Here is a 23630-nt window from a genome sequence, read left to right as displayed (position 1 = left end):
TATTATTATTGTTTATTTTGATTGCTGTGTAAAAGGTTGGTAGCTCATCATAATTGCGTGTTACCATATATTCTGTACGTCTGATTTGCCACTATCCAATTCTCTTCATTAAATTCCCATGCTATGATTTTTGGCAGTATGGTATGTGGAGTTATAATCATACACTTTCACCAATTATCTCTTGTTTTCAAGAAAATTAAAGATGGTTATAAGTGGTGCAGTGATGCTCCCCTTCGCTACACAGTATGTTCACCCATGTGGATATGGGACATCTCAGACGTCCTTTTTGATTTGGGCAATTCTGATCCTTAGTTTAGGCAGTTTAACCCTTTGATGTGTTTGGAATTAAATGCTTAAAGAACAAGTGTACCACTATTTAAAAGTACTTTGTCAAAGTGTTGATATTCTTTAGATAGAACTAAATAGAGTTGTCAACACCCTCCCCAACCGTACGCCCCTTTTGCATGCACAAAGAAGTGGACATGATACTGTTTAAATCAGGTAAGTGGGACTAGTATACTGAACTAGTGTGGGACCTTTGGAGGTTACAGATAAGAAGATCACCGGATTTAAACTTGGCAATATAAACTCCATCCAGTAATAGGCATTTTTGGTATTGGGTGAAGGTGTTTTTCTATTCCCATTATGTCAGAGTTAGTTTAGCACAGAGAACAGAAAAGCAGTAGTAAGATATCCAAACCATACATTGCCGAATTTAGCAATTTATGATTGGTAGGGAGAATTAGACCTAAATGATTGGATCACATAGAACAGGAGTTGACAGCAAACTGATCATTGCTTCTCTCCTAGCTCAAACTCGCATACTCATATAAGGGTCCTGTATTGTATTGACATTTTTGGTATCGCTGCCTCTCAGTATCTGTAGATCTTTTGCAACTCCCAATAAACATAAATCAGTGTGTTTCTGTCTTCTCCACATCTTCATCAAGTTAAAGGTATTGGAAAAAATCTTTGCTAGAACATCACTAGTGCTATACAATTTTGAAAGTGTCTTGTATGCTTACTTTTGTGTCTTATTACTAATTGATTTGTGTACTAGAAGAAACATCTACCACTAACCACTGTCTAGTGCTGTTGAACTCTAAGCCTAGTACGATTTTCAAGAGTTTCTCCTATTACTCTGTGTCACTAGTGTTCCCACATATTAGCATGTCATAAATCTGTTGCCCCAGATATTTAACTGTGATAGGCCTATTGAAATCCAGACACTTTGTGTAATCAACTCTGTAGCTGACATGTCTTTCTGCGACTACCAATACCCGATAAAAGAACTATGCAGTCTGGGTGGAAAATGTGGGTTTTGTAGGTTTTTCATCATGTACCATTGATAATTAATCTGATGCTGGTGTTTGGGATGCACCTAGTGCTCACATCCGATTCATAGGGTCTTCATCCTGTAAGTGCATTTATTTTATTTGTTCGCTTGATCTGTTGTCAGCTTCTCTATTTTTATCTAGCACCCTCCTATACTGAGATTCACTCCTGTGGAAATGGGTGTGGAGTCTTTTAAGTGCATGAACAGTGATGCCGCTGACGATACCTGGAATAAGGAAAACTTTACCTTGAATCAATTTAATCAGCACTGACACAGTTCTTACATCTTGTGAAATGTTTCATTTATAAACCTAAAAATCCTGTAATTCAAATAAATTGTTCATTGTGTGTGGTTCAGTCGCATAAACATAAGAAAAAAAACATTTTAAAAATCCCCACCCTGTTTCAGAGCTGGGAACACAAACTCCTGGCTTACACCTTACACCTTAGTTATAATGTTTTCTCTTTATTTAAAGAAATAAACTATATATCTATAAAGTATATTTCTAAAATCTAATACTTGCAGTTTTTGTTACACAATATGTTGACAATTAAAAGTAGATATTGGACTTTGTACACTGTAATTTGAATAATGTCTAATTTATTTTAGGAGAAATTACAGAACATCTTCTATTTTGACCATATATTATTTTTGAGTACATCTAAGCTAACGCATGGTTTCCCAATTGGGTTACCAACAATGTTACATGAGCTATAAGTGGTCAGTGAAGGCCATTTATTCTGTATGATACAAATCTTGTCTTACTCTCTAAAGTCATATAAAAAAAGGTTGTAGAAACATTAGCCAGAGCCTATATGTAAGTCATAAGTAGTGAATTTTCTGAATAATTACCACTTTGCAGCAATAGCTGTTAATTCATGTGTGTGACAATTTTGTCACCAATTAGTAAAATGGCAACTAGTATTTATTTCTTTGTAAATGTTATTGCTAATTTTCCATTTGGGATATCTGTCGTTGATATGGGTAAAATAAAATTGCAGCTCCGCAAAAGAGTTCAAGTATAGGAATACAGTGACCTGAATATACACACGAAGGCCAAATCTGGATAAATACATTTCATTTTTATAAAAATGTTCCACATCAGATGTCGGAAGCTGTAACATTTAGACCATACATAAATGTAATATGAAGGTAATTGCAGATCAATTGAGTCCTAATAAGGGGCATCAGCCAGCTGCCAAATCACATTAGTATCAATCACAGTGAAGCCCCTGTTATTTGTCCTATTATCTGCATAATGCCAAAATAATGTTCACAGTTTCTTTTTTCTGCATACTAAGTGCTGTTTTAAGGATGTTGTATATTGATTGATTGGTTCAAAGGTTTTCATTGTGTTAACTGGAGTGTGTGGCTTATGTATATAGGACAAACATTTATCAGACATAAATATAGTGCCTGCTTATAGAAGACCTGGCTTATCCGAGCAAATGTTTGGATGAAAAATATTTTTCCTGCTGAAGGGCAAATTACAGAGCATAGGTACCATGAAATGGGGGAAACTGAAATAGTGCATGAAGGCTTTTGCACATAAAATGGAATCGTACTTTGGAGAAGGGTGGTATCAATTTCTTAGTGTGTCCATAGAAGATGATAAAGAAACTGGTACTTGGGAAAGGTGCTATTGGATTTTCTGTGGTCCAAAGTAGATACTTTGGATTCAGTGGTTACTAATTGGTAAATAAAAAATAAGAACCTTAGACAGACCCCTTCCCATCCCCCTTTTTTTATTTGTTAAGATTGCATTTGTGCCATAGTTTTTTGTAATTTTAAAATGCTCTTTTAAAGGTGGGGTATGGAGTGTGATAAGTGGGTTGCAGCATGGGAGAAGTCCTGGAGGCAGGAGGAGAGGTGTAGGTCAAAGGCAGATAGAAGAAGGCAAAAGGTCAGAGGGGGAGGAATTAGAGGGATTTGAAAGTGAGGATGAGAAGTGTGCATTGAATTCTGGAGGAAATGTGGAGTGGTGAGAGTTGTAGATTAGTCTTGTGTGTCATTTTACAATGGATCGTATAGGGGTAAGCAGGGTGAGAGAAAGGCCGGTTAGTAGGAGGTTGCAGTAGTCAAGATGGGAGATGATGGATAAGGGTTTTGGTAGTGTCCATAGTGAGAAATGGGCAATGTTTTGATGGAGGAGCTAATAGAAGAAGTGGAAGGGATTAAATGTAGCCAGTGAAGCTGAGGGAGGAAGACACCAACATAGTGGACTTAGGGAACAGGGGAGATTTTGATGTCAACCATGAGGGACACTATAGGAGATGTAGTAAACACTTGGAGGGGTGGAAGATGATGAGCTCTGTTTTTGGACATGTTGAGCTTTAGGTATTATTTCAACAGCCAGGTGGAGATGGCAGAGAGGAAGTTGTAGGCTGGGAATAACAGATATGGAGAGAGGTCGAGGAGGAGAGCTAGATTGATTGTCTGCATAGAAGTGGTAGTGGAGGCTGAAGGAGAGTATTCACAGAGACAAGAGTTATAAAGATATAAAAGCAGAGGGCAGAGAACAGAGCCTTGAGGGACATCAAATGAAATAGACATGTATTGGTTGCATGAGCATTTCAAAAAGGTAAGAGGTGAACCAGAAGATAAGTGTTGCAGAGGCCAAGGGAGTGAAGGATGTCAAGGAGAAGAAGCTAGTTGACTATATCAAAAGCTGCCGAGAGTTCAGGAAAGGTGACTATGGCCAGGTCCCCATCACCTCCCACATGATCAAGATGACTGCTGAAGTATTGAATGGCTTAAACCTTGGCACAAAGGGATTAAAGATGTATTGAAAGGTATATTTATTAATGTACATGTAAATATTTAATGAATGGGTTCTTTCTGTGAGTAGTGCCAGAAAGGGCTAAGTCTGGGCGCTCGGAGTGGAAACGTATTTATTTTCATATTGTTCATGTATTGATTTATGAGGTAATATGCCATATTGGAGGAAGCTTGTTTTTGGAAGAAAGGAACTCCCATGCAAATTAAGTATTTTCATCTGTGAGTGACCAACATATCCTTTTAGTCTGAATGAACAGCAAAGGGTCTGTCACGTAGTTAACACTGGAATTACCACTGACTGGTATTAGCGCAAATAAAGAGGGAGACGTGGAGTCTAGCGCACCACCGGTGTTCACCAGGGACCCCCGCAAGGAGGTATGGACTTTGCTGTGTGGTGAGGTGCGCAGGTCGTGCTTCTCCCAGATAGTCACCAGTGCAGTGGTGAGCAGGAAGAATGGTTGGACAGTCTGGATCAAGCCAACGGTAGCACAGTACAACGGAGATAACCAGGAGTAGTCAGAAACGGGCCAGGGGTTAAAGCAGAACGGACAGTGCAGTACAAAAACGGAATCCACAGGGAAGATCGATAACAAGCCAAAATCAGGAACCAGTAGCAAGCAGAACAAGACAGGAACGCTTGAGCAGGATGTACCAATACTCTGGTACTCTAATGGTGCCGTGCTTTAAATAGGAGGAAGTGCCCCCTGATTGGAGCCTGCGGACGATTTTGGTGATCAGAACACAGCTGACTGCCGACAGGCTGGAGAGAACAGCGTCCCATTGCCTAGCAAAGGGATGCAAGTGTATCACGTATGAGTGCACTACGAGTTGGCCAGGACCCGGAAGAGTGTCTGGTTGCTAGGCAACGGGAGGCAGGCGAGAAGAGGAAGACGTCTGTCTCCAGCACCTATGGGGGAGGTGATGCCAGCTAGGATCAGGGGCTTGGGTTACTCCCTGCCCACATGTGTGTCAGGAACTGTATTAAAAGAGCCCTGTTTTGCTATGTTATGTATAATTCCATCTGTACTTCTGGATGATCACTAGTACCTCAAACTAGTGTGAAACTGTCCTTGTTAGGACCTCTTGAGCAAATAAACATCACTGCTTAAGGACCTTCTTTGACACCTACTTACCTGCTGTAATTTCTGTGCCCTACAGATTAGACCAATCTAAACCGTTATCCGGCTTTTGGGAGGTTGGGACCCAGCTTCTAGTACCAACGCTCTGCACGCTACCCTGCAGCTCTGTTCAGTGTGAAAGGCCAGGGGGAACCATCCACAGCAAACCTGTTCTGAAGGAAGGGGTTACCGCCCAGGTGCCCAGCAAGGGGGTACACTAGCAGCGAGAGTTACACAGAAGAAGGCGGTCCGTTGCAGTCTGGGTACAGAACTGCCATAACTGCTTGTCCTTGTCACTGAAATAGTTAAATAGGTCCTGACTATGCAGTAGCATAGTCGGTACAACACGGTATATGTTTTGAACTTCGATTTCATTTTCATTGGGTAGACTCATAGTTGTGGCCAAAGTTTATGCCCAAAAATTGTTTTGTGACCTGGGGGTTCTGCCATATAATATTTTTAGTTCCAGCAATGGATAAAGCTATACTTCTTTCTGCCAACCACCTAAATATTTACTTAATCTGCTACTAACATGCTTGTTTGGTTCTACAGACAAGGAAATATAGAGTTCAAATTTCTGAAGCCTGCTTCTGAAATGAAATTAAATCTGTTTTTAATCATTTTGATTTCATATGTTTGTTTTTTAAATCAATGTTATTACATTTTTCTAGATACATATTTATGTAAATAGAAACAAACTATAATTTAGTAAGGAAGCTTATGTTCCTGAATAGGTAGGCCGACCTAGGCTGTCTGCAGGGCCGGTGCTAGGATCCATGGCGCCCTAGGCATTTTTAAAAAATCGCCCCCCCCCCCAAAAAAAAAATCGCCGCCCTCCTCCCTCCTCACCCCTCACCCCGTCTCTCCTTACCTTGTCTCACCACCGCTGCCTCTCTGCTCCGTCTCCTCCCCTCCACTCACTGACACTAGTAAGTGGAGGGGAGGACACGGAGCAGAGAGGCGGCGGTGGTGACAAAATAGCCTCTTTACCCCTCCCCGTGCATCTGAATGCTGTGCGGCGGCCGTGACAGGTATGGTCAGCGGTCGCCGCACAGTTTTAAAGTCATTTAGTATTCTGTGGCGCCCTCCAGAGCCCGGCGCCCTAGGCAAGTGCCTAACCTTGCCTAATGGGAGCGCCGGGCCTGGCTGTCTGTATAGTAGGTTAGATAGTGTTGCTTATTAAGGTACTTTAAATACATCTGTCCAGAGTTGAAATACTGTTAGGCAATTCCAGCACATGTGTAATTACCAGTTCTGCTGCAGCCCTGGTAGCAAATGATGTAAATTGGGTCATGGATACAATGTATCCTAGCTTTTGTCAAATACCCCTGGTAAAGGACTTTCTAACCATTTTTTCCTATGTGCATGTTGAAAGTTTGGCAAGATGATCATAGCATGTAAGACACTTGTGTAGATTCAGTTTCTATGTATCGTAAAAAACAAATTCTAACACTTAAGGTGCTCTGCAAAGTAATGGCTATATTGAGGTGAGAGCTTCTTTATCTCTAAAGCCCTAAATATGTAACCTTTCAGAAGTCATCAAGGTTGTTGCTGCTGCTTGTTTGGGTTGAGTAGGTTTTCCTGACTACAGTGTGAGCGACAACCACTATATAGATAAAGAGATTCCGATTATAAAAAGCACGACAATGATGAAATGCAGACTTACGAGAAAACACCCAAAGCACATTTCTGGGTCTCCATGCATACTGGTATAAATTGTGAAGATACAGCATCTTCAGTCAGTTGTACGTCATCAAACATCAATGGCAGGACCAGGCCACTCTACCTGCCATTGCCGCTTTAAATTTAGAAATGTCCATGTCGCTCTGTTTGATGACGTACAACTCAAGTGCCAGGATGCAGTATCGTCGCAATTTATACCACTCTCCATGGAGACTCTTTGGCTGTTTTCTCGTAAGTCTGCATTTAATCAACATCATGCTTTTTGTAATCTAAATTTCTTTGTCTATATAGTGGTTGTCGGTCACATTGTTGTCGGGAAAACGAGTGCCACCAGTTTGTTTTAGGACGAGGGATGAAAAGTTCCAAATCTAATCATAATTGAAAAGTTCTGCATGGGGAAAAGTTTTATGTTCTAAAGGTCAGAAAGTCTAGGATCTTAAGCCCTACAGATCAAGTTATAAAATGTAAGGATAGGCTTAAAGTACAAATACCCTTGTTTTGTTAAATATCTAACAAAACAAGGGTATTGTATTTAGAGCGCCATTTTCAGAGTACTATTAGTTGTGCTGCTTTGTAACAGAAGGGTTGATTGGGAGAGAGATAAACCTCCAGACGTTGTATGTGTACCCAGCCAGATATAGTTACAGTTAGCTTATTGTAATGTATGGAAATCTGCCACCAAATAGATAGGGAGTGTGCTACATAAATACAATAATTTGGGTAAGTGTTTCATTAAAATAGTGTCGCTGTGCCTCAGCCATTTAGTGGACGATGGGGCCATTTACTCAAGTCCTAAATTAAAGATCTATGCATGGGCTTACAATTAAGAGATCACAAAGGTTGTTAGGGATATGCAATGCCATATATAAAGTAGGGCTCATTTGGCCCATTTATAAAGCATTTTCCTTAAAATTCAGTACAGCATTTAGGGAGAGATTAACATTTAATACAGCACTTTTTAGAGAAATTATTTTAAATTCTGAAAGGTTGCAATTTTTCCAGAACAGAATACAAGGATATTAAAGGAGAAGTAATTGTTATCAAGATGTTGTAGGCTCCTGTGGTTACTCCCCTGATGTTGGGCAAATGATCAGTTGACATTGGTTCTAATACAAAGAGCAAATGACAGAAGCGAGGGGAGATTTATTTCTGTATTGCCTTCTTGCATGCAGTTGCTATATAAACTACTGATGCACAGGTTACTACTTTTTGAGCTGCCCACAAGATAGATGAACTAATATCCAATAGGACATTCAGCTCAACATTACATTGAAGCATCCTTTCAACCTCAAAGACAATGTAGGATCTTGCATTTAATATCCAAGTAGGTGGTGGGGCTAAATTTGCTAGACAGCCCAATAAGGATATTTGTAACTTTGCTTGATCAGACTTCAGGGATTAAGAATAGTCCTCTTTGTAGGAATAGGATTGATGAGGATAGAAAAATAAGGTGTAATCTCTTTCTTTAATGTATAGATTAAATCAGGAATCCAACTGTCCACAATCCAGCATGAAGAGTAGAGCCACTTCATTTGGGTTCTGTGAAATTATTTGAGTTGATTGGGACCTATTTAGATATGGAAAGTGCTTCGTTCAAAACTCCCCTGACAATCACAATCCTATAGGACCAGTCAGCTAATTTATTGGAAGTATCGTCAAGAAAGTCAGCAGCAGATGTGTGTGCTTGACTCCAAAAAGGTGCCTCTGTGAAAGAAGATTCTGCTTCCTTACCAGTGAAATTGTTTATTCTTAAAGTTAAGTCTGTTGTGTATAAAGATTGTGTCAAAAAGGGGGAAGTAACAGCCAGTTGCATGAAAATGCTAGGAAAAGTGGCATCACCAGTAATGTGAAATGTGGTCACCCTTAAAAGGAGTCTCCTGAAGAAAGATTATATCAGTCTGCCGGCGAATGTAGAGATGTAAGGCTCTGTTTCTTTTTAAAGGTGAGTTAAGGTCTTTAACATTATGCAAAATGATTTTAATTGGTTTAATTCTGGGTAAAGTAATGTAATTCTAAGGGCAGTGATACCGTTTGAATGAGGAATGAAGCCTATGAAATGTGTCCTAATCATGAGAGATTAAATCCCTTTTTGAAGTGGGGATTGCTGAAATATCTATGTGACATTATTCTTGCATGCTTTTTAAAAAAGCTGCCAAAGAGCAAAACTTGTCTACTAGAAATTTCAGTAATCTTTTGTTTGCAAGCTACACTTTGAAAAGTAGGAGGGACAATCCTCAGGAATTTCTGTAATTATCAGAATATGATAAATGCATAGAAAAACAGCAGCAATCTCCTATTTGATTATGTATAGTTTTCCAAGTAATGTGTATTGTGTTAATGGTTATAACTAATGTTATTCAACCAACCTCATGGTCAGAAAATGTTGTAACGGATGTTACACCATCACCAGAACACAAAATTTAGGCAGTTTCTTCAATTAATCGGTAGTGGCATTATGAGCACTGAGAAGAGGCCCAGTCTTTATGCAGGGGAGAGCCAGCTAGCTGTGATTTGCACGATGATGAATAGGCAGTATTTGGTATACCCAATCTATATAGTAAACAATATCCTTGGTGAAGACATCAATTCTATTATGTGGCAAATCTAAATGCATAATTCCACCTGTACCATATCCCTATGTCCTTCAAACTCTTTAGTCTTGGCTTCCTATAGCGTAACAATTGATATGGCTTTAAATACCTTGTATCGCTCTATCTTGATGGCCTTCTTTGGTGCCATACAGCTCAGGAGTGTAAAACATGCTGTCCTTTAAAATGATATCCTTGGTGGTGTAGTATATAATTTGATTATGAAATCACAGGGATGTTTATTTGTCTGGGCCAGGGTATCCAGGGTCTGAACTAGGTCTATTTTCAATTCTGTTAAAGGTAAGTCGGGAGCTAAGCTCAGTATTAAGCAATGTAAAAGGGGCTTCATGTGCTTTGCTGATTTGAGAACTCTGTGAATTCAGAGATTGTTATATCTTCCATGCTTGCTGATATTCTCACAATAGTATTGTATTTGAAACAGTGGCTTTGAGGCAGATTTCAGGAGGACATTTAATCAATTTCTTTAAGTGGAAAATGTTCCAATGTATGGGTGGCTGGGTACATTTTTCTGGCTAGAATATTGTCAACAAAACTTACACTGACGTAAAAATTTTGATTAGTGTAAGGGTGACAAGGAGGAAATAGAGACTTACCAAATAGCAGACAGACAAGATTCCCCACACGCTTCATTCCCGGCAGATGTAAATTGCGGCTCTATAAAATGTCTCCAGTGCGAATGACGTCACTTATAATGGCCAGAGTGAGACTGGTGGTTTTAAGGCGGCAATGGCCATACCCATCACCTGGATTACATTATACATTGTAATCTGAATTTTAATCTGAATTTTTACCTCGGTGTAAGTTTTGTCAGCAATTTTCTACCTGGAATAATGACTACTACCGGTGTGAATAGTGTCTATGGGCCTGATTCATAAGGAAAGTTAAGCAAAAGTAAGTAAGGCAAAACCATGTTGCATTGGAGTGGGAGGTAAATATGAAATGTGATGGCAGATTTATAGTTTGGGTAGGGCATGTCATAAATCAACCTTAAATTTTCAGTGTACAAATAAGCTATCAAGTATTTGTGTGCTACATGAAAAACCAGCCAGTATTTTTCATATGTGCAAAATAATACTAATACTAACTAATTTGCACCCCTTGCATTGCAACATGGTTTTATCCTGACAACTTGAGTAAGAAAAACATTTTGGCTAACTTTCCTTAATGAATCAGGCCCTATATTTTTAAATGCCTGATTGTATTTATGAACAAAGTAGTGTAATCTGTACAAGGATATTCAAGGTGTGTTTTGCTAAGCATTTTTTTTAGTTGCAGTTAATTGGCTTGGGGGTATTGATTATTTGATCAGTATGCAAGCATAATTGTTCTCATAGAACGTATTACTGATGTATATGTCTTGATTCCTAAAGTCTGTATTTAGTATACAGTTGCAACCAATGCACCAGAACTAAGTAATAGGTTTATTAGATCTACACATTTGTATACATTTATGAGAATACTAGAAGCCCAAATTGCTTTTGGTATCATCTTTTGTTTTCTAATGTTTTTTAATAATATAGGTTTCCTGTATTATAGGACAGTAATGCATTCAGATATATTTTATTTGTTTAGATTTTTTGATACCTGAATATTATCTCTCGGATGGTAAATTAACAAGGATTTCATTTTATGGTCGCCTCGCTGAGATTAAATTATGTCCTCATCTTTTCAGAACATCAAGTTAGTGACCAGTGAATTGTGGTCCCAGGTGTAAGTCTCTTCAAAATAATGAATATGTTTACATAACTAGACATGAACTCTGGTTTGTATATAATATTTATTTTGAAACTTGGACATATTCTGTGGCAAAATGAAATTGTTGCATCTGGAAGGAATTTAATTTGTTATGACAGCATAAGGCAATTAGTTTCTACCTCCTTACCTTTCTGTATGCTGCAGTAAGCTGTGGACACATAGAAAGTCATCATAAATGTGTCTCTCGGGTACGATTCTGACCATATATCATTGTTTTTGATTTAGATGATGGTCAACAAACTGAGAGAGGTTGGAGGTTTAGGAGTTTAGCTGATACGTTAAAAAAATGCCATACATGGACAAAGTACATGGTAATAGGGCATTGGAATGATGTCTCTAACTGAAAATATAGTGCACATAATTATGTGTTGCTGGGTATTGCAAAAGTGGTGTGCCATCTCCATTCCAGCTATGTGCAGTCTACATCTAGAGCCTATAAACGAGGGGGTCTTAATCTATTGATTGAGACCCAAAACATGGGTTACCAATTACTAATTTTAATATTTATTTATATAGCGCCAGCAAGTTCCATACTAATGTCTTTATACTACAGTTTCCTTTCATAGAAGCCATGAAGGTGAAATATTTTTGTGACTGGATGAGCTTACTCTGCCACCGTTTCTCTGTGAACAGATTATTTGTTGGTTTTACCACTTGGTCTTGGAATTCCCTTACCATAGGTATCCTGCTGGTGTCTGTCGGCCACCAGACACCTGCTGCGAGTGCCAAGTGTGCGCTAGTTGTAGGAGAGTAGTCTCTGCCATCACCAGCACCTTGAACTTACTTACTTTTGGGTGTAGTTTAGCTGCTGCAGCACCTCATTGCTGGTGACTTGTGGCTGGTTCCTCTTGACAGTTTACTTTGGATCTGGACTGCTATGTAGCTGGCAGAACTGTGACACAGGATGCTGGGTTCAACACAGGACAACCTGGGAATGGATTAGAATTTAACTTTTATCTGTAGGTCACATGATACAGCTGAATTAGCACCATGCAGGATCTTGTAAACAGAATGATGATTATTGGTCATAGGTAGCCCTGACAAGTACAAGATGGTATAATATACATGTGGCTATACTGATCCTTTTTATACAGTTTTCTATACACATCTTGGCAGGGGGTAATCCAGCCCTCTGTCCCTGTAATCAATGGCTGATTCGTGGCTGTTCTGGCGTCTGGCTCTACTCTCAAGCAAAAATTCATACCAGAAGGTTTGTGGCCACATACCGGGGCATCAGTCTCCCCATTACCACTTTTGTAGCCCTACAGGCTCCAGTGTGGCTTTTGGTCTGCCAGGACCCCCATTCGGCGCTGCAGCTCTGGACATTAACACTTTAATTACTGCGGGTATGAGGAGGACCCGGTCACAACATTGTTCAGTATTAACCGTATAATCCACCTCCCTACTCCTTTAAAGACATCTGAATCTCTTTCTAAATCTTTAGGACATGTCCTGATTGGATCTGATAAAGGTCAAATCCTGAGCCTGAGTTGCTGTGACATCGCTAGGTCTGCCCCTACATCGGTGTATGAATCAACCAATCCACATTCCATTTCTGCAAAGCAAGTCTGTCTTGTTATCAGTTACTCTGTTTACTTATGGAGGAACATTCCTCCTATGATGACGCACTGCTACAGAAGAGTAAGACTCCAGTTATTTAACGTATGATATTCAGCTCAGGGATATACAACTTTTGGTTATATATTAATGTCATATGTGTAGCTTTACTTTACTATGTAAGAATATCTTCCTGATAATTACAGTGAATAAAAAACATCATTATGTTGTAGTAATGCCTTAGATCAGAAAGGCATATCTTTCATCATCGTTATCATGGTAGTTGCACGCAATGTAACTGTATATGTCTTGTATTCCACAATATATTGATCAGCAGGACTTGTGCTTATGGGGGGCAGGGAGGGCAACTGTCTGAGGAACCCCAAACCCAGAGTTTTTATTTATTTTTAATTTTTTTTTAAAAAAATGTATTGCGGAACTGTCATCAACAACTAGTAAATAGTTCCTAGTCTGCAGGGAAGTTAAAGTGCCAACTAGAGCAATGATCATGAGCTGTATAGTAACTTTGGACAGCTCCTCACGCTTTCACAGGAAAGGAGATGTGGAGAGCAGGCCAGAGGTGTGCTGGATGTAATTTGCCCATTGTTGTGCAGACTGCTATCTGTGGCTTCCATATGTTATACCAGGGATGGAAGTATCGCCAGGTTACCATGGTGACTGAAACATGTCTACCTACTCTTCTTTGCATTGTCAGGGAAATACTAGATCTGATCCCTGGCATGTAGTATTGACAAGCAAGCATATAACTGTGCTCAGAGCAGCATTTAAATTTCACAAAAAACCTGGTAACCATATAAACAGTTCAGTGTAAGAGTGTGGTTCTTTCTGTAGAAATAGAATAGCAGTATGAAATGCTCTGTGTGTCTCCTCTTCTCACTGTGTACAGGTTCTGATGGCTCTTGGATACTGTATGGTATATCAGGCTGATATATTATATCTGTGTCTGTATAGTGGGCTGAAACTGGTATACTATATATGAAGGGGATGCTGGTAGGTGTATTCAATGTAATGGAAGCATGGGCTTGTATACAGTGGCGGATCCTTGGGGGGGGTGATCGGCGCGATAGTTGCCCGGCCGCTCTGATTGTGTTTTAAACACAATCAGAGTAGCCGGGCAGCACACTGTCCCTACCTGTCACTGCTGAACGGACCTGCACATAGTATGCAGCCTCAGATGACAAAAAGGGGGCGTGGCCTAAATAACCCCCCCTGAATCGCCCCGGGTAGAAGTATTCTCTAGATCCGCCCCTGCTTGTATAATATCTTGATCATATAAGCTTTAAAAATATATAATTGCACTTTTACACCTTTACCCATCTCATCGTTGTGCCACAATCACTATGTCTCCGGGCATGTACTCATTGCCGATAGGACGGCGATAGCCCAGCATAGGAAGTCTCCGTTACCCTCAGCTATTTCTAAAATCATTGCCAAAACTCAAAGAAGTTACGTGATGGAAACAATTGTGTTTAAATATTCCACTGCTGTGTCCTTGTTGATTAAGTGGTTCCCGTGGTACAAATATTACATCGAACATCTACCCCCTAAGGAACCTTTGAGTCTAAACTAGCCCCCAAGGCTATTAATGCATTGTCATCCCCAATGGTATTTTACTACATTGCTACTTTTATCTAAATATGTCTCCTCCCTAGTCCCACTCCCCCACCAAGCTGCCCTCTCCCCCGTTAGCCCATACATTTCTGATTTGTGTTTGTTTTTTCCTGTCTGCTGTTTTATGTCTATGCCAGCAATGTGATTGCACAACTTTTCCCCATTTCTACTTATATCCAGTATACATTGCTTTGTTTGTATTGTTTTGAAAAAAATTCAAGTTAAAAAAATATATATAATTGCCCAAATGTATATGCTGTCATTCTTACACATTGTCCTACTGATGTGTTATGTGTTGCTTCATCTCTAAATAATTTTTTTGTACACGAATCATGCATTTTATGCTAGAATATTGATGGTTCTTAAATTTTCATGTCCATTATTGGTTTGCAAGATATGGAAAACATGGAAGTTGTCTAGTTGTTGTGGAACCACAGGTTCCAGCATGCCATGTCATCCAACTTTAGACATGAAATGCTGAGATTTGTAGTTCTGTAACAGCCAGGAATATTTAACTGTAACAAGATTTGGTATCTGCATTTTATATTCCAAAATGAAGGCGATCATTAATATTTAACCATCTGAATTGAGGTCAGCATTGTATTCTAGCAACCAGCATGGTGGGCCTGATTCATAGGCGCCACTAAGATGGCATTTATTTTTGATCTGGAAGGTAATGTGAGCTTCCCAATTATTTTACAAAAATTGGCTCCTATGGTTTAACTTATATACTAGCAACCACAATTAAGTTCTGCGTTGAATACTTGATTTGAGAATGTGATGTGTGGGGTCTACTTTACATACTTACAAATAGAATGGAGTCACATTTGTATACTCTCCTCCAGGTTGGGGTTTAGTTGACCTGCCAGCTTTACTCATCCATTGTGTGGCTTAAGATATTTTCATGAGAATTTTTTTAGCATTGGAGCACTGCTTGATGGTTGGTGTAGTGTTATACAGGATCTGTTGCTCATAGATGGTGGATGAGAGAGTGGAGTAAAAGTAGGACAGTGAATTGTGTGACTGCGGTGGTCCTCTATGTAGGAGCAATCGCAAACTTGTTTCGCAGTCAGTAGGTCATGTGAAAAATTCTTTCAACATTCTTGAAATAGAACCCACTGAGGAAACATCCTATTGGTGGCTAAGCCTGCACAGAGGATTACCACAGTCACACAGGCTATAACATTTACTGTCTTACTTTTATGCCTCTCCTTTGCTCACCATCTAAGGATATTGGCTCCTGTGCAACACTACCTTACCATCAAGATCTAGTACTTAGAAGCAGCTCTCTATGGCTACATACAATTCAGTATCCATTTTTTTCCATGTTCACAAGGTGGAAGACCTTATGTTTGTAGTGAACACATACTCTCCCACAAAGCCTGGTGCAATAGTGCACCTGTAACAATTTCAAGAGAATTTCTTAGCAATATGAAGCGAAAATCACTTGGGGAGGGCAAAAGCAGTTAAATCTGAGCCTGTGATCAGCTGACAATTCATAAGTAGACTATGTGCAGTAAACAAAACATTTATTTAGGAATTCTCTTTATCCATTATATTCTTGTATTCCCAATGTTGGCATCATATAGCCATTACTATTCATACCAAGTAATTAGCTTTGAACATGATCTCTTGCACAATTTAATATGCAATATGTCAGGAAATTAAGTCTTTAATTGAAGTGAAAACAAGCAGAGTAAATGCTTTGTGTCTACTGTACAGTATATTGCTTGGCAATTTCTCTTCCCCTTTCCCTCCATGCAGTTACTATTTATAAGCAATGGAATAGATATTTATACACAATACATAAAGTCTCTTTTCAGTCACTTTTCTGTGCAGGAAAGTAAATGTAAAAGTTAGGAGGCCTCATTTAAAAAGCTCACTGTGGGCTTGATTTAAGTCTGAACGCAACTTGAATGTAAGTGGCATTTTGAAAAAGAGCATGTAACTTGAGCATTGTTCTGGCCATATTCAAATGCAAGCGCATCTCAAGATATGTTTCCATTTGAATGTGGGTGTAAGTACGCTCTGCCTATACAGTACTTGCTGTACATAGACCGACAGACTGCTGTATGGCACAAACGTATGTGCAATGTAAGGTCATATCAGAACCCATACAAAAATATTATAAAACAAATTAACAATTCTTACCAGTATAATCATTAATAAAAATATGGATTTAAAAAAATATATTTGATTTTTTTGTAACATTAAATACATAAATAAAAATGATTTCAATGCATTTTTATAGTCTATCTTACTTGCATACATATGTTCTGTGTCGGTGGTATGCATAAGTGTAGTTTTTAAAACAAAGATTATACCAGGTCAGTCGGCACTTATACCAGCCCTGCAGCTGGTGCACATTTGGATGCATGCATACTTCCCACTCTCTGGAGGTTTCTCTGCACTGTACGGACCTGATTCATTAAGGAAAGTAAGGCAAATTTTATCTTTTGGACAAGCCATGTTACCATGCAAGGGGTGCAAATTAGTTTATTATTGTGTACATAAGTTAAATACTGGCTGTTTTTTCATGTAGCACACATATACTTGATAGCTTTATTTTTCCACTGAAATATAAAGTTGATCTAGGACATGGCCTACCCAGCTATAAATCTGCCATCACATGTGACTGAATGGTATTTGATAGATTTACAATTAAAGCATTCGGAGAAGTGGAGGTATTGCATACCACATTATACCAGCCCACTTCGACCACTGATGATAACAATACAAAGTGTGAAGTTTCTGAAGCCTCAGTTTTAAAAAACGCTTGAAAGCTTGCAGAGAAAAATCATCAGAAAAAAAGGTGGTTGTTTGTGGCAAGATGGCTCAAACTACAATGCTGCATAGCACTGCACCACTCCTGGTACCCCTGGGCGGTGGGTACCAGCGTAATAATCAAATAAGTATTATCCCAGCCCTAAGAATAATATAAGTGGAGCCCCAATTCCTATAATTAAAATAAGTAGAGCCCCAATTCCTATAATTAAGATAAGTGGTACCCGTATATTGAGTTAAATACTAACTCCAGTCCTCACGCACCCCCAACAGCTCATGTTTTGAGGATTTCTGTCTGTGGAAACAGGTGAGATAATTACTTACCCAGCCAAATAGACGAAGTCACCTGTACATGATTAACGAAATCCTGAAAATATGAGCTGTTGGGGGTGTGTGAGGACTGGAATTAAGAAACACTGCTATAAAGAAAATAAAGTCTTTAGACCAGCTTTCAAAATAAAAAAATGCACCCAAAATAAATACTTATATAATATTTCTGTATTTTTTATACTTTTTGTTTTTACCAGATAGCAGGTTTTAAAACTGTTTTGTTTATAAACATCGTGATTTTTTATTTATTGATTTTAAAATATAATTTAACCTGTTTTTTTATTTTTGTTGTATTAAGTCATTGAAATTTATACCAAATACAATAACATACATGGTTTAGTATTCTATAGCGTAAAAAGTGTTTTACTTTATTGAGGACATTAGTTAAAGTGACTGCTTCAAATTGAGTGTCAAATTAATAGGACACAGGTATATAATCATCATCATCATCTATTTATTTATATAGCAACACTAATTCCTCAGGGCTGTACAGAGAACTCATTCACATCAGTCCCTGCCCCATTGGAGCTTACAATCTAAATCCCCTAACATATACACACACAAACCGAGAGAGACTAAGGGCAATTTAATAGCAGCCAATTAACCTACCAATATGTTTTTGGAGTGTGGCAGGAAACAGGAGCACCTGGAGGAAACCCACGCAAACACGGGGAGAACATACAAACTCCACACAGATAAGGCCCTGGGTGGAAATCGAACTCATGACCCCAGTGTTGTGAGGCAGAAGTGTTGACAACTAAGCCTCCGTGCTGTCCAATAATGAGAGATGTGTTTAGAGAGCTGAGCACCAGTTGGGATGGGTTTGGGTTTGGATATTTGGAACTTCAATATGCAATGGTTACATAGGTAACTTGGGGACAAGTTTATGCACTGATGGAAGAAGCTGTTAGTGAGATAAGGGTACACTACAAGTGTTTGCCCAGTAATTAATATTTATTTAGTATAATAAATGAATAGTGCTCCATTGAGATATATATTTACAATGCATTTTCCATAATAAATTCTTATCTGAAGTTTTCTCCTCTTTTTCCAATGTAATCCATATGGAAATTGATAAAATCCACAAAAACATATATAGATGAGACAAACTGCTCACGAGAAGCTTATTACCCCAAGTGAGTTCACTTCCAAAAGCCCATCGACTTATTAGCTGTGCAGCCAGTATGTGCAAATATAATGCCTGTCCTATAGGTACATTGTCATTAGATACTTTTTATTAAATAGTATATCTAACCTGTTGCTCTCCTGCACAAGTTTTCATCTTCAGTGGGGCAGATGTGTATATGTAGTCTCTGCATACAACGATCCCCCACCACCACGTCACATGATGGACACCTGATGACATGGACATTGTGTAATTGATGCAGCAGTGGGGGCCCAGAGTATTCTGAGGACAGCCCCCTCTCCTCCCATAGATGGAGACGTACATGTTTAGATTCATTCTATTATAGGGTAACTAGTGAACAGCTATGTATAGGGTAGAGGGTATAAATTGAAAAAAAAAAATCCACAAAGGTGGACTTATTTTTATGGTCCATAATTGACTTTGTCCTTGATGTCAACAATCAATCATTGTTTCCTTGTTTCTTCCGTGGCGCAACCTGTGAGGAGATAAGATGGGGAGTGGGGGGGGGGGGAGAGAGAGAACAGACGAGACAGTATACACGATAGCGGCCAGTCCTGGTGGCTCTTCTGGAGTGGGAAATGTTTATAGCTTGTTTTGCAATATCTTTAGGTCGTTTAAGCTTGCACCGCTACCTCAGCCACTAGCCGTACAATTTACTTCTAGAGAGAAGCAAGCGTTAATACCAATTAGCAGATTTTCTGCAAAGCCTCTAACCCAGGCTTCAAACAGGGCACTTTAACCCCCCTGCCGGCCACATCCCCAAGAGCTACTTACTCTGAGAACCCCTACGATCACCTCAGCATACACGGCACTAGAGCTATAAACAAGGCAAAAGAGCTGTAAACCAAAACTACAAAACAAGCTATAAACATTTCCCACTCCAGAAGAGCCACCAGGACTGGCCGCTATCGTGTATACTGTCTCGCCTGTTCTCTCTCTCCCCACCCCCCACTCCCCATCTTATCTCCTCACAGGTTGCGCCACGGAAGAAACAAGGAAACAACCAACAAAAACCGGAACTGGAACAACCGGAACATCCGTCACGGCAGCACCAACCCTCAAAACATCAAAACAAAGCGCAGACGTCCCAGGTAAGCCCTCCCAAAAGAGTCTCTACCACCCACTTAACAATCAATCATTTACCAGAAAATTTTAACAGAACCTGTATTGTTGCTGTAAGTGTACGGTTAATGTGATGAATATGTAATTTGTTGAATTAGCATATGTATTTAACATTTCCAGTGCAAAGGGGTTATTCATATGTGAATTTGCTATTTATCTCCAAAAGGCTACTGTGGTTTTTAGTCATTCCAATATGTGGTTATATATGGAGTAGTGAGTTGCCTGAACTACAGCTGATATGTTATTTTGTAATGTATACGAAATTGATGTGTTGACTTCAAGATATACATTTTGTAGTCATTTTTATCATTACAGATAATATCAGGAAAGAATCAGTGGGTCTATTTGAAAGCATTGTTGTTTTTGTTTTGTGGTTTGTTTGTTTTTTTTTGTTTGTTTTTTTGTTTCTTGATGTCTGACTAGTTGTATTGTTCTTAATAAAGCTATTATTTTCAGACCATTTCTCAGTAGCTAAATTTATTGTCTAATAAAATGTGATTGTGCAGGAGCATTCCTCTCTGGGCTGATGTGGATAAACCATGTGTCTTGTTTACCGATTACATAAATGAAACATGCAGGAGACAGTTTCCTGAACTATATTTTACATTTTCACATAATTGCATGACGGTTTTAAAAAATATTGCAAAACAAATGATTTAAAGATTATAACGGGAATGGGTTTACTTGGTACACTTAGTAATTGTGCATTTTTTGTTTTTGTATGTGTACAACTATGTTCACAATTTTTAGTTTGAAGTATTTTAAATAAGTTTTTTATTTTAACAGCAAGTTTTGTACATTTTGTATCACAAAGCTGATGATCATTTTTCCAGGATATTCTCCTATATCTCAGTTGTCCATTTGCAAAATTGATCCGGATGGCAGATTTATAGATGGCTACCTCTGCAAAAAACTCACACATGAAAGTATTGATTCCTGTCTTTTCTTTGGAGAGTGAAACCTAGTTTTTCACTGAGAGCCATTCAGTCACCTACATCCTCAGTTGTCATGTTATGGCAGAGAAACGAGGGTGGGTAGGCCTGCTGAGAAGAGGGTAATTTTGATAACCTCTCTGCTCACTACATCATATGTCATGTATTTACTTTGAAATAAAGAAGTGGAAGTTGCTCAATCAATTTATAGGCTATAGCAGGTGCTTGAAAGGGTGGGGTTATCCTGAAAGGAACAAACACACAGAGATCCCCCAGCACACTGCTATAGCCAGCAACAGATCTGCCATTTCTACTGTAGATAAAAATGCAAAATTCTTAGTTGCACACATTTGCAAATGTATGTTAAAGCCACCCGCCACTCCACGGCGCTTTTGCTAATAGGGTGGTCCTAACTCTAAACAATGAGAGTCCCATATATTTGGGCCATACATATGTGTTTTTAAATTGAGAGCTAACTTACCAAAGAGGTACCCCAGAAGCCTCCAACTAGCAATCCAATGTCAGCACTCCCCCTAAGCTACTTACACCAACATGCCTCTCAGACAAATAAAGAAGTGGAAGTTGCTCAATCAATTTATAGGCTATAGCAGGTGCTTGAAAGGGTGGGGTTATCCTGAAAGGAACAAACACACAGAGAGATCCCCCAGCACCAGGCCCGGCACTTCTTTTAGGCAACCTTAGGCAGTTGCCTAGGGCGCCGGGACCTGCAGGGCGCCACTGACTAGATTTTCTAATGTTCCTATGAAAGTTCTCTGTATTGACCCTTAATGTATTTGTTCATAGTAATCATATCTCCTCTTAGATGCCTCTTTTTTTAAAGTAAACATGCCTAAACTGGCTAACCTTTCCTCATAGCTTAATGACTCCAAACCCTTTATCAATTTTGTCGCCCTTTTCTGAACCCTTTCTAGTTCCAAATTATCTTTTTTATAGAGTGGTGCCCAGAACTATACTGCATATTCAAGATGAGGTCTTACCAATTTTTTATACAGTGGCAAAATTACACTGTATTCCCTTGCATCTAGGTCCCTTTTTATGCATGCCAATACTTTATTTGCCCTTGCAGCTGCTGCTTGACATTGAGCACTATTGCGAAGTCTACTGTCTGCGAGCACTCCCAAATCCTTTTCCATTTTAGATTCTCCTAAATTAATTCCATTTATTTTATAGATTGCGTTCTTGTTTTTGATCCCTACTTGCATAACCTTACATTTATCTATGTTAAACCTCATATTCCATTTGGCCGCCCAATCCTCCAGTTTATTTAAGTCCCTCTGTAGAGAAGCTACATCTTGCTCTGATTTGATTACATTACAGAGTTTAGTGTCATCTGCAAAAATAGAAACTTTTCTCTCTAAACCATTACCAAGGTCATTAATAAATATATTAAAAAGGAGTGGCCCATCAGGGAACCTTGAGGTACTCCACTTAAAACTTTTGACCAATTAGAAAATGTTCAATTTATCACAACTCTCTGTTTCCTATTCTCTAACCAGTTTTCATTCCAAGTACAAATGTTGTTTCCTAGACCCAGTTCCCTTATTTTGTAAACCAACCTCTTGTGTGGCACTGTATCAAAGGCCTTGGCAAAATCTAAGTAGACCACATCTACTGTGCTGCCCTGGTCTAAGTTCCCACTAACTTCCTTGAAGAAACTAATTAGATTAGTTTTAAATATAAGATTAATCATTATATTCCTAGACTACAAATAAATTGTATTCCAGATTTGGATATATAAATAAACTTCTTGCCTGACTATAGCTATATGCGTAGGCTAGGCATAAGCAGACCCATCCTCTTATGTGTTCCATGAAATATGCTGGAGGGAATTATGATGGTGGCAATTTGCTTGGTGTGATAGGTGTTTGCTGGTTAGCAATATGGCGGTTATTGGGTTCGATGTTGTACATTATGGTATATTACATGTATACATCCTATCAAATGATATTAATAAAAAAAAACAAAACCAGGCACACATCAAATAAAACCATTCTCACTGTTGCTTATCTGTACCCACTTTCAATTTTCATGGTTGGTCCTACATCTCACCCACAGTTAATAGCTGACATTTTAAAAAATTTAAGGGAACATTCATTTCAGTTGGAAACCAATATTATACTTCAGGATAAAGCCTATTTCAGGGATTTTAACATATGTGTCGCTTCTGTAATCAGCACTGCATCTCAGCGACTGACAGCGAACGGTATGCGTGCACAGTCCTGGGGGGCATTAATCAGTAGCCACATGTGGAGGCTATTGGGCTGCTGTATTTCCATTTGTCCATATGTGTATTTAGGGTATGGAGGGCTTAGCCTCCCTGCCGGTTTTAGCGTCTGTTTTTTTGCTTGCTGACCTGCTCATACCTCTGTTGATTCCCTGGTGATCTCCTGAATGATTCCTATTGTGACCTTGGCTTGTTTTGGCTTGTGACCCTGCTATTTATGATTTCCCCTGACTTCTGCCTGTTTATTGGACCTACCCTGCTCACTGCCAGCCCTGATCCTTGGCCTGTCCCTGACCACTCTCTCCTTTGGACCCCCTGATACCGACTTTTGCTTGACCATCCATCCCTGTGTTTGACCAATGCTTCCTATCTCCTGTGCTGTGGTTTCTATACATAAGCTCCCACTATGCAAAGTTTAAGACCGGCAGGCATCCGAGTACCTGTGAGGATAACGAGCTCTACGGGAAAGGCGGCTGCTGAAGGCGAAGACCTCTATTATCTGTTCTCGGAGTTCATGTCAGTACCTCTGCCTTTACACTTAGGGTGATATGGCATGTGCCCACATTCTGGGCATGCGCAGAGCAGTTTCATGCACGATACGT

The 23630-nt window shown here is 39.2% G+C and overlaps 1 protein-coding gene across 9 annotated transcripts in view; it reads left to right on the top strand.

Annotated features, from left to right (window-relative positions):
• The window catches only part of ARVCF (ARVCF delta catenin family member), an 803654-nt gene that overhangs the window by 21272 nt on the left and 758752 nt on the right, over positions 1-23630 (top strand). The gene's annotated exons all lie outside the window — the stretch shown is intronic.

The sequence above is a fragment of the Mixophyes fleayi genome, chromosome 1, assembly GCF_038048845.1.
Source record: "Mixophyes fleayi isolate aMixFle1 chromosome 1, aMixFle1.hap1, whole genome shotgun sequence".
Lineage (NCBI taxonomy): Eukaryota > Metazoa > Chordata > Amphibia > Anura > Limnodynastidae > Mixophyes > Mixophyes fleayi.
The sequence above is the reverse complement of the archived record's forward strand: the minus strand, read 5'-3'. Positions and strand labels throughout refer to the sequence as shown.